Source organism: Triticum aestivum, chromosome 5D (genome assembly GCF_018294505.1).
Source record: "Triticum aestivum cultivar Chinese Spring chromosome 5D, IWGSC CS RefSeq v2.1, whole genome shotgun sequence".
In the NCBI taxonomy this organism is placed as follows: Eukaryota; Viridiplantae; Streptophyta; class Magnoliopsida; order Poales; family Poaceae; genus Triticum; species Triticum aestivum.
In genome coordinates this window covers 390,039,599-390,049,202 of record NC_057808.1, presented here as the reverse complement: position 1 = coordinate 390,049,202, position 9,604 = coordinate 390,039,599, and positions in this window count along the sequence as shown.

The window sequence follows — 9,604 nt, the reverse complement described above, 5'->3', positions numbered from 1 at the left end:
AGAGAAGGACTTGGGCACTCCGTGTGCCCTTGCCATTGCATTTGGTGCATCAGTTTGAGTTCTCCACGGTGATACGTGGAAGTTACAAGTTGAGAAGCTTATTATTCTTGGGTGCTTGGTGCCCTTGAGCTTGTTCCTCTTGGGTGCTTGGGCGCCCTAGACGGTTGGTGGTGTTCGGAGCTCAATCATTGTGGTGTAAAGCTCCGGGCAAGCGTCGGGGTCTTCAATTAGGTTGTGGAGATCGCCCCGAGCAATTTGACGGGTTCCGGTGACCGCTCCCAAGTGTTGCCAAAGTGTGCGGGTTCGGTGACCGCCCCCAAGAGTTGCCATTTGTACGGGTTCGGTGACTGCCCTCAAGGGTCCCTTAGTGGAATCACGGCATCTTGCATTGTGCGAGGGCGTGAGGAGATTACGGTGGCCCTAGTGGCTTCTTGGGGAGCATTGTGCCTCCACACCGATCCAAACGGAGATTAGCATCCGCAAGGGTGTGAACTTCGGGATACATCGTCGTCTCCGCGTGCCTCGGTTATCTCTTACCCGAGCCCTTTACTTATGCACTTTACTTTGTGATAGCCATATTGTTTCTGTCATATATCTTGCTATCACCTAGTTGTTTATCTTGCTTAGCATAAGTTGTTGGTGCACATAGGTGAGCCTAGTTGTTGTAGGTTTTGTGCTTGACAAATTAACCGCTAGGTTTATTCCGCATTTGTTCAAGCCTAAACCGTAATTATTTTAAAGCGCCTATTCACCCCCCCCTCTAGGCGACATCCACGATCTTTCAACAATAGAATAAATTTAGCGGAAACAAAAAAATGAGTAATATATACATTACAACATTATAACAGATAACACTATAATCCAACTAGAAACTCTACAATTATTATATAGCAATAATATTGTTGGATAATTATGCCAACTAAATAAGAAAAGTGTGCTCACTAAAGCTATAATATGACAAAAATAACTTTAAACAAATGTAAAAGCTTAGTATAAAAAGATATGTGATGCTGACATGTGGGGCCACTAAATGAGTTGAACTCAACTATGGGCCACGCCGCACACGCTTTTTGGTTCTTTCTCGGCGCCGAATAGCATCCCCATCTCTCTCCTATAAAAACCCATTGGATAGCACCAACATTCCCAACCGCGATCTTCTTCTCCACCCTACCGCCACCAGTAGCAACGCGAGCAGAGAGATAGAGCACCTTCCTTCACCGAGAGTACAACACACACGACACGATGCTGGTTGTCATCCACTCGCTGCGGCACGCACGTGACCTGCTCATGGCGGACTGTTGCCACTGTGTCCTCTCCCTACACCGGGCCAAGTCCCTCTCGCACATCATCACGCTGGCGACCTACTGCAACACGCTTGCTACAGCCTATTCCCCCCGCATCATCGGTAGGTGGTGAAAGGGCCCCACCGCATATGCAACCTCGGCACCATCGCTGACATCTGTTACAAACTACGATGATGCGACCTCCCCCGCCTCCATGGCGTGTCGTTCCACCAGGCGCTGATCTAGAGCATGCGACGGCTCGCCCATCGTGTTCGCACCCTCTCCATCCTCGTCGGCGGCAGGGTTAAGGCCACTCCAACACACTCCCCACCTGCCTCGCCGACCGCGCCGATGCCCACATCCTCGTCATCGGCCCTCTTTGCCAGCTCATCGCCGACGCCTGCAAGCCGTCAAGGATGACCTCTGACGCATCGTAGACATGCGTAATCCGTCGATATGCGTGAGCCCTGAGAGCCTCCCGCACCTGCATCAGCTATCATCAATTTTGCATTGATTTCCAGTCGCTCAAACGCATTTGTCAGCTGCAATCGGTTGTTCATGTACAGTAGGTGGAAGAAGAATTGTTCCTAACAACCAAGTATTTCATCATTCCAGCATGCATCAAATAAAGTCCAGATTCTAGAATGCATCAAATAAAGTCCAGATCAACATCATACTCTGCTCTTCATATCAACATCATGCTCAGCTCTTACTCTTCTTCGTCTTTTCTTTTTTTGCGAGGAAATTTTTGTACGAACTAGGTGGAGTCGCCCGCTCATTATGAGGTGGATAAAATGCTCCATTAGGGTATCTCCAAAGCGGCCCCTCAAACCTCTAGTATATGTCCGGACCACAGTGTCAGTAACACTTTTGTCATCCAATGGGAACATGTATGTGTCCGCTTAGCAGTTCGTACGTACGGATTACGGTATCCAAGAGACAAACGTGGGTGCTTTGCCGGAGTCGGGACATGCACTTGACTAATCACATGCATGGTCTCTCTCTTATGTCTCTCCTCCCAACCGCACATGCGTGGCCTCCCTCTCCTCTATCTCCTCTCAACCGGACACTAAATCATAAATATCCTGCCACATGCATGGCCCACACCTACTTTTTCTCCTCCCAACGAGATACTTTGTGATTCTTATTGGACGGCCCCCTCCCGCATGATGTCTCGGACCACTTCCGGACATAAAAATGGACATACCAGAGACATTTGCAGGCCAGCTTTGGAGATTACCTTACGTGAGTACAAATTATAGTGTGCATAGAATAAACTGTCATCCGAAAAAATAGTTCTAGAACTCCTTAATTCAAATTAGTTAGGATGCTCTTTAGAACATATTTATCACCACTGTGAATTTGTGAATTTGCACTGATGTTCTACAACTTAGTTTATTTGAAAGTCATCAATATGTCTCTCTCATATATATCACCAATGTGAATTTGCATGACGAGCAGAACATAATTCATATCTCATAGGCACACTATAAGCAATAAAGCAATATGTTACTCCCTCCGTCTTATATTAATATAGGTAAAAAAACGCTCTTATATTATGGGACGGAGGGAGTATTGTGGAAGCGCCCCAAGCTTCCTCCTGAACTCAAAGTGGACTCTTACACACATTACAATCCAAAACGAAGTAGCTGAAGTAGAACACGTGCAAACCCATAAATTCCTCCTAGTCCAGGATCTAAAGAGAAGACAATCTGAACAGAAGTTGCTAGTTGTATCACACGTGCAAACTCATAACATTCTGTACCCACACATAGAATCAGATAATACTCTCATAGCATCAACAACATTGCAGAGCTAGAAAGTAAAGAGTACATGTATACAAAGACTTCCATTAATTGCCTGAAAAATTATGTTGACAGCCTTCTCTTGTGTCCCATGTATGCTGCAACCTGTGGTCACTTGTTGAGGTTGCAAACTAGAGGGTAAATAGAAGAGTGAATTCCGGTTTTTACCCCATATGTTGACATTTTTTACACTAATTACCCCATTTAGCGGGATTTCATCCGTTTTACCCCATTTAGCAAAAGTGTTGCCACAATTTACCCTGTTTTAAATTTTGTGTGCGTTCTGACCGGCTGGCATGCCACGTTGACAGTTTTTTCCTGCCTATTTTTCTCCCTACTCAACTCGTTTCCGGTTTGAAGTATTCTGATGGGACGACTATACTTGATTAGCATGGCATATTACCATTAAATAAATTATCAGAGAAATTGTTGCTTATATAATTTGAAATCATGTATGCTTTTCTTCAGTTATCATATACGGCCTTAAGTATGCATGGTTCTATGGATTAGATTAAAGTGGTGTAAATATACTACTTTACTAACTCTGATACACCTACATATCTGAATATCTAGGTAGCAAATATGTTGACCGGAAGAGTGTTAATACATGCACAAGTGATAGCATCTGTTGCTACTTGCTAGCTGTAAAGGAATTTTGGATCTTTGTATCTTACAATGCATGCTGAAACATGTGTATTTACCTTATTAGAGTAGATTATGATTTATTATGATTGCAACCACTAATTCATTTATATTTTTCTTGCACAAAGCGGATGGCAACCAAGATGTGGAGTGTTAGGCATATTTTACATATCCGTGGATAAAAGAATCCAAAGTCAGAGATGATTGAGAGGGATTTCATTAGTTATTTTGATATAAAGGAGAAGATCCAGGAGTTGGGTTCCAACCCTTGGGACAACGTTTATTATGAGAAGGTGGCCAACCGGAACTCCCTGGTTGAGTTAACAAATGATGCAGGCATGATGAACATGCTATAGGAATTTGATGCTTATACGAAAATCAGTTTGCATATTTAATTGGGGGCGAGCAACGCAAAACAAGAAGCCACGGGAGGCGAGCGTGGCGCGCGGCCGACTTGGGCGTTGTGCGTTGGACATGACGCGAGCGACCGCCATCGGGCCGAGCCGGTCGGGAGAAGCTGCGTGGCCCGGTTCAACAGTGAGAAAAAAAGCCAGGAAAAACCACTGACGTGGCATTATGCCACTTGGACCTAACAATTCTGACCGACCGGTCAAAATGCTCACAGAACTTTAAACATGGTAAATTTGTTGGAAATATGCCCTAGAGGCAATAATAAATGGTTATTATTATATTTCTTTGTTCATGATAATCGTCTATTGTTCATGCTATAATTGTATTGTCCGGAAATCGTAATACATGTGTGAATGCATAGACCACAACGTGTCCCTAGTAAGCCTCTAGTTGACTAGCTCGTTGATCAACTGATAGTCATGGTTTCCTGACTATGGACATTGGATGTCATTGATAACGGGATCACATCATTAGGAGAATGATGTGATGGACAAGACCCAATCCTAAGCATAGCATAAAAGATCGTGTAGTTTCGTTTGCTAGAGCTTTTCCAATGTCAAGTATCTTTTCCTTAGACCATGAGATCGTGCAACTCCCAGATACCGTAGGAGTGCTTTGGGTGTGCCAAACGTCACAACGTAACTGGGTGAATATAAAGGTGCACTACGGGTATCTCCGAAAGTGTCTGTTGGGTTGGCACGGATCGAGACTGGGATTTGTCACTCCGTGTGACGGAGAGGTATCTCTGGGCCCACTCGGTAATGCATCATCATAATGAGCTCAATGTGACTAAGGCGTTAGTCACGGGATCATGCATTGCGGTACGAGTAAAGAGACTTGCCGGTAACGAGATTGAACAAGGTATTGGGATACCGACGATCGAATCTCGGGCAAGTAACATACCGATTGACAAAGGGAATTGCATACGGGATTGATTGAATCCTCGACACCGTGGTTCATCCGATGAGATCATCGTGGAACATGTGGGAGCCAACATGGGTATCCAGATCCCGCTGTTGGTTATTGACCGGAGAGGCATCTCGGTCATGTCTGCATGTCTCCCGAACCCGTAGGGTCTACACACTTAAGGTTCGGTGACGCTAGGGTTGTAGAGATATGTGTATGCGGAAACCCGAAAGTTGTTCGGAGTCCCGGATGAGATCCCGGACGTCACGAGAGGTTCCGGAATGGTCCAGAGGTGAAGAATTATATATAAGAAGTCAAGTTTCGGCCACCGGGAAAGTTTCGGGGGTTACCGGTATTGTACCGGGACCACCGGAAGGGTCCCGGGGGTCCATCGGGTGGGGCCACCTATCCCGGAGGGCCCCGTGGGCTGAAGTGGGAAGGGAACCAGCCCCTAGTGGGCTGGGCGCCCCCTCATGGGCCTCCCCCCATGCGCCTAGGGTTGGGAACCCTAGGGGGGGAGCTTCCCACTTGCCTTGGGGGGCAAGGCACCCCCTTCCCCCCTTTGCCCCCCCTTGAGATCCCATCTCCAGGGCCGGCGCCCCCCCAGGGGGCCTATATAAAGGGGGGAGGGAGGGCAGCAACCTACAGCCTTGGGCGCCTCCCTCCTCCCCTGCAACACCTCTCTCTCTCTCTCTCTCGCAGAAGCTCGGCGAAGCCCTGCCGGAGACCCGCTACATCCACCACGCCGTCGTGCTGCTGGATCTCCATCAACCTCTCCTTCCCCCTTGCTGGATCAAGAAGGAGGAGACGTCGCTGCACCGTACGTGTGTTGAACGCGGAGGTGCCGTCCGTTCGACACTCCGTCATCGGTGATTTGGATCACGGCGAGTACGACTCCGTCATCCACGTTCATTGGAACGCTTCCGCTCGCGATCTACAAGGGTATGTAGATGCACTCCTTTCCCCTCGTTGCTAGTAGACTCCATAGATGCATCTTGGTGAGCGTAGGAAAATTTTAAAATTATGCTACGATTCCCAACAGCGGCATCATGAGCCAGGCCTATGCGTAGTTACTATGCACGAGTAGAACACAAAGAAGTTGTGGGCGTTGATGTTGCCAATTCTTCTTGCCGCTACTAGTCTTTTCTTGTTTCGGCGGCATTGTGGGATGAAGCGGCCCGGACCGACCTTACACGTACGCTTACATGAGACAGGTTCCACCGATTGACATGCACTAGTTGCATAAGGTGGCTAGCGGGTGTCTGTCTCTCCTACTTTAGTCAGAACGGATTCGATGAAAAGGGTCCTTATGAAGGGTAAATAGAAATTGGCAAATCACGTTGTGGTCATACGTAGGTAAGAAAACGTTCTTGCTAGAAACCTACAAACCACGTAAAAACTTGCAACAACAATTAGAGGACGTCTAACTTGTTTTTGCAGCATATGCCTTGTGATGTGATATGGCCAGAAGATGTAATGAATGATATATGTGACGTATGAGATTGATCATATTCTTGTAATAGGAATCACGACTTGCATGTCGATGAGTATGACAACCGGCAGGAGCCATAGGAGTTGTCTTTATTATTTTGCATGACCTGCGTGTCATTGAATAACGCCATGTAATTTACTTTACTTTGTTGCTAAACGCGTTAGCCATAGAAGTAGAAGTAATCGTTGGCGTGACGACTTCATGAAGACACAATGATGGAGATCATGATGATGGAGATCATGGTGTCATGCCGGTGACGAAGATGATCATGGTGCCCCGAAGATGGAGATCAAAGGAGCATGATGATATTGGCCATATCATGTCACTATTTGATTGCATGTGATGTTTATCATGTTTTTGCATCTTATTTGCTTAGAACGACGGTAGTAAGTAAGATGATCCGTTATAATAATTTCAAGAAAGTGTTCACCCTAACTGTGCACCGTTGCGAAGGTTCGTTGTTTCGAAGCACCACGTGATGATCGGGTGTGATAGTTTCTAACGTTCGAATACAACGGGTGTTGACGAGCCTAGCATGTACAGACATGGCCTCGGAACACACGCAATACACTTAGGTTGACTTGACGAGCCTAGCATGTACAGACATGGCCTCGGAACATGGAGGACCGAAAGGTCGAGCATGAGTCGTATAGAAGATACGATCAACATGGAGATGTTCACCGATCTTGACTAGTCCGTCTCACGTGATGATCGGACACGGCCTAGTTAAACTCGGATCATGTTTCACTTAGATGACTAGAGGGATGTCTATCTGAGTGGGAGTTCATTAAATAATTTGATTAGATGAACTTAATTATCATGAACTTAGTCTAAAATCTTTACACTATGTCTTGTAGATCTAATGGCCAACGTTGTCCTCAATTTCAACGCGTTCCTAGAGAAAACCAAGCTGAAAGATGATGGCAGCAACTATACGGACTGGGTCCGGAACCTGAGGCTCATCCTCATAGTAGCCAAGAAAGATTATGTCTTAGAAGCACCGCTAGGTGATGCACCAATCCCACAGAACCAAGACGTGATGAACGCTTGGCAATCACGTGCTGATGATTACTCCCTCGTTCAGTGCGGCATGCTTTACAGCTTAGAACCAGGTCTCCAAAAGCGTTTTGAGAAACATGGAGCATATGAGATGTTCGAGGAGCTGAAATTGGTTTTCCAAGCTCATGCCCGGGTCGAGAGATATGATGTCTCCGACAAGTTCTTCAGCTGTAAAATGGAGGAGAATAGTTCTGTTAGTGAGCACATACTCAGAATGTCTGGGTTGCACAACCGCTTGTCTCAGCTGGGAGTTAATCTCCCGGATGACGCGGTCATTGACAGAATCCTCCAGTCGCTTCCACCAAGCTACAATAGCTTTGTGATGAACCACAATATGCAGGGGATGGAACAGACCATTCCTGAGGTATATTCAATGCTGAAATCAGCGGAAGGGGAGATCAGAAAAGAACATCAAGTGTTGATGGTGAATAAAACCACGAAGTTCAAGAAGGGCAAGGGTAAGAAGAACTTCAAGAAGGACGGCAAGGGAGTTGCCGCGCCCGGTAAACCAGTTACTGGGAAGAAGTCAAAGAATGGACCCAAGCCCGAGACTGAGTGCTTTTATTGCAAGGGAAGTGGTCACTGGAAGCGGAACTGCCCCAAATACTTAGCGGACAAGAAGAAGGCCGGCAACACCAAAGGTATATGTGATATACATGTAATTGATGTGTACCTTACCAGTACTCGTAGTAGCTCCTGGGTATTTGATACCGGTGCGGTTGCTCATATTTGTAACTCAAAACAGGAACTACGGAATAAACGGAGACTGGCGAAGGACGAGGTGACGATGCGCGTCGGGAATGGTTCCAAGGTCGATGTGATCGCCGTCGGCACGCTACCTCTGCATCTACCCACGGGATTAGTTTTAAACCTCAATAATTGTTATTTAGTGCCAGCTTTGAGCATGAACATTGTATCTGGATCTCGTTTAATTCGAGATGGCTACTCATTTAAATCCGAGAATAATGGTTGTTCTATTTATTTGAGAGATATGTTTTATGGTTATGCCCCGCTGGTCAATGGTTTATTTTTGATGAATCTCGAACGTGATGTTACACATGTTCATAGTGTGAATACCAAAAGATGTAAAGTTGATAACGATAGTCCCACATACTTGTGGCACTGCCGCCTTGGTCACATTGGTGTCAAGCGCATGAAGAAGCTCCATGCAGATGGACTTTTGGAGTCTCTTGATTATGAATCATTTGACACGTGCGAACCATGCCTCATGGGTAAGATGACCAAGACTCCGTTCTCCGGAACAATGGAGCGAGCAACCAACTTGTTGGAAATCATACATACCGATGTGTGTGGTCCAATGAGTGTTGAGGCTCGCGGAGGATATCGTTATGTTCTTACTCTCACTGATGACTTAAGTAGATATGGGTATGTCTACCTAATGAAACACAAGTCTGAAACCTTTGAAAAGTTCAAGGAATTTCAGAGTGAGGTTGAGAATCAACGTGACAGGAGAATAAAATTCTTACGATCAGATCGTGGTGGAGAATATTTAAGTCACGAATTTGGTGCACACTTAAGGAAATGTGGAATAGTTTCACAACTCACGCCGCCTGGAACACCTCAGAGAAACGGTGTGTCCGAACGTCGTAATCGCACTCTATTGGATATGGTGCGATCTATGATGTCTCTTACCGATTTACCGCTCTCATTTTGGGGCTATGCTTTAGAGACTGCCGCATTCACTTTAAATAGGGCTCCGTCGAAATCCGTTGAGATGACACCGTATGAATTATGGTTTGGGAAGAAACCTAAGCTGTCGTTTCTAAAAGTTTGGGGATGCGATGCTTATGTCAAGAAACTTCAACCTGAAAAGCTCGAACCCAAGTCGGAGAAATGCGTCTTCATAGGATACCCTAAGGAAACTATTGGGTATACCTTCTACCTCAGATCCGAAGGCAAGATCTTCGTTGCCAAGAACGGGTCCTTTCTAGAGAAGGAGTTTCTCTCGAAAGAATTGAGTGGGAGGAAAGTGGAACTTGATGAGG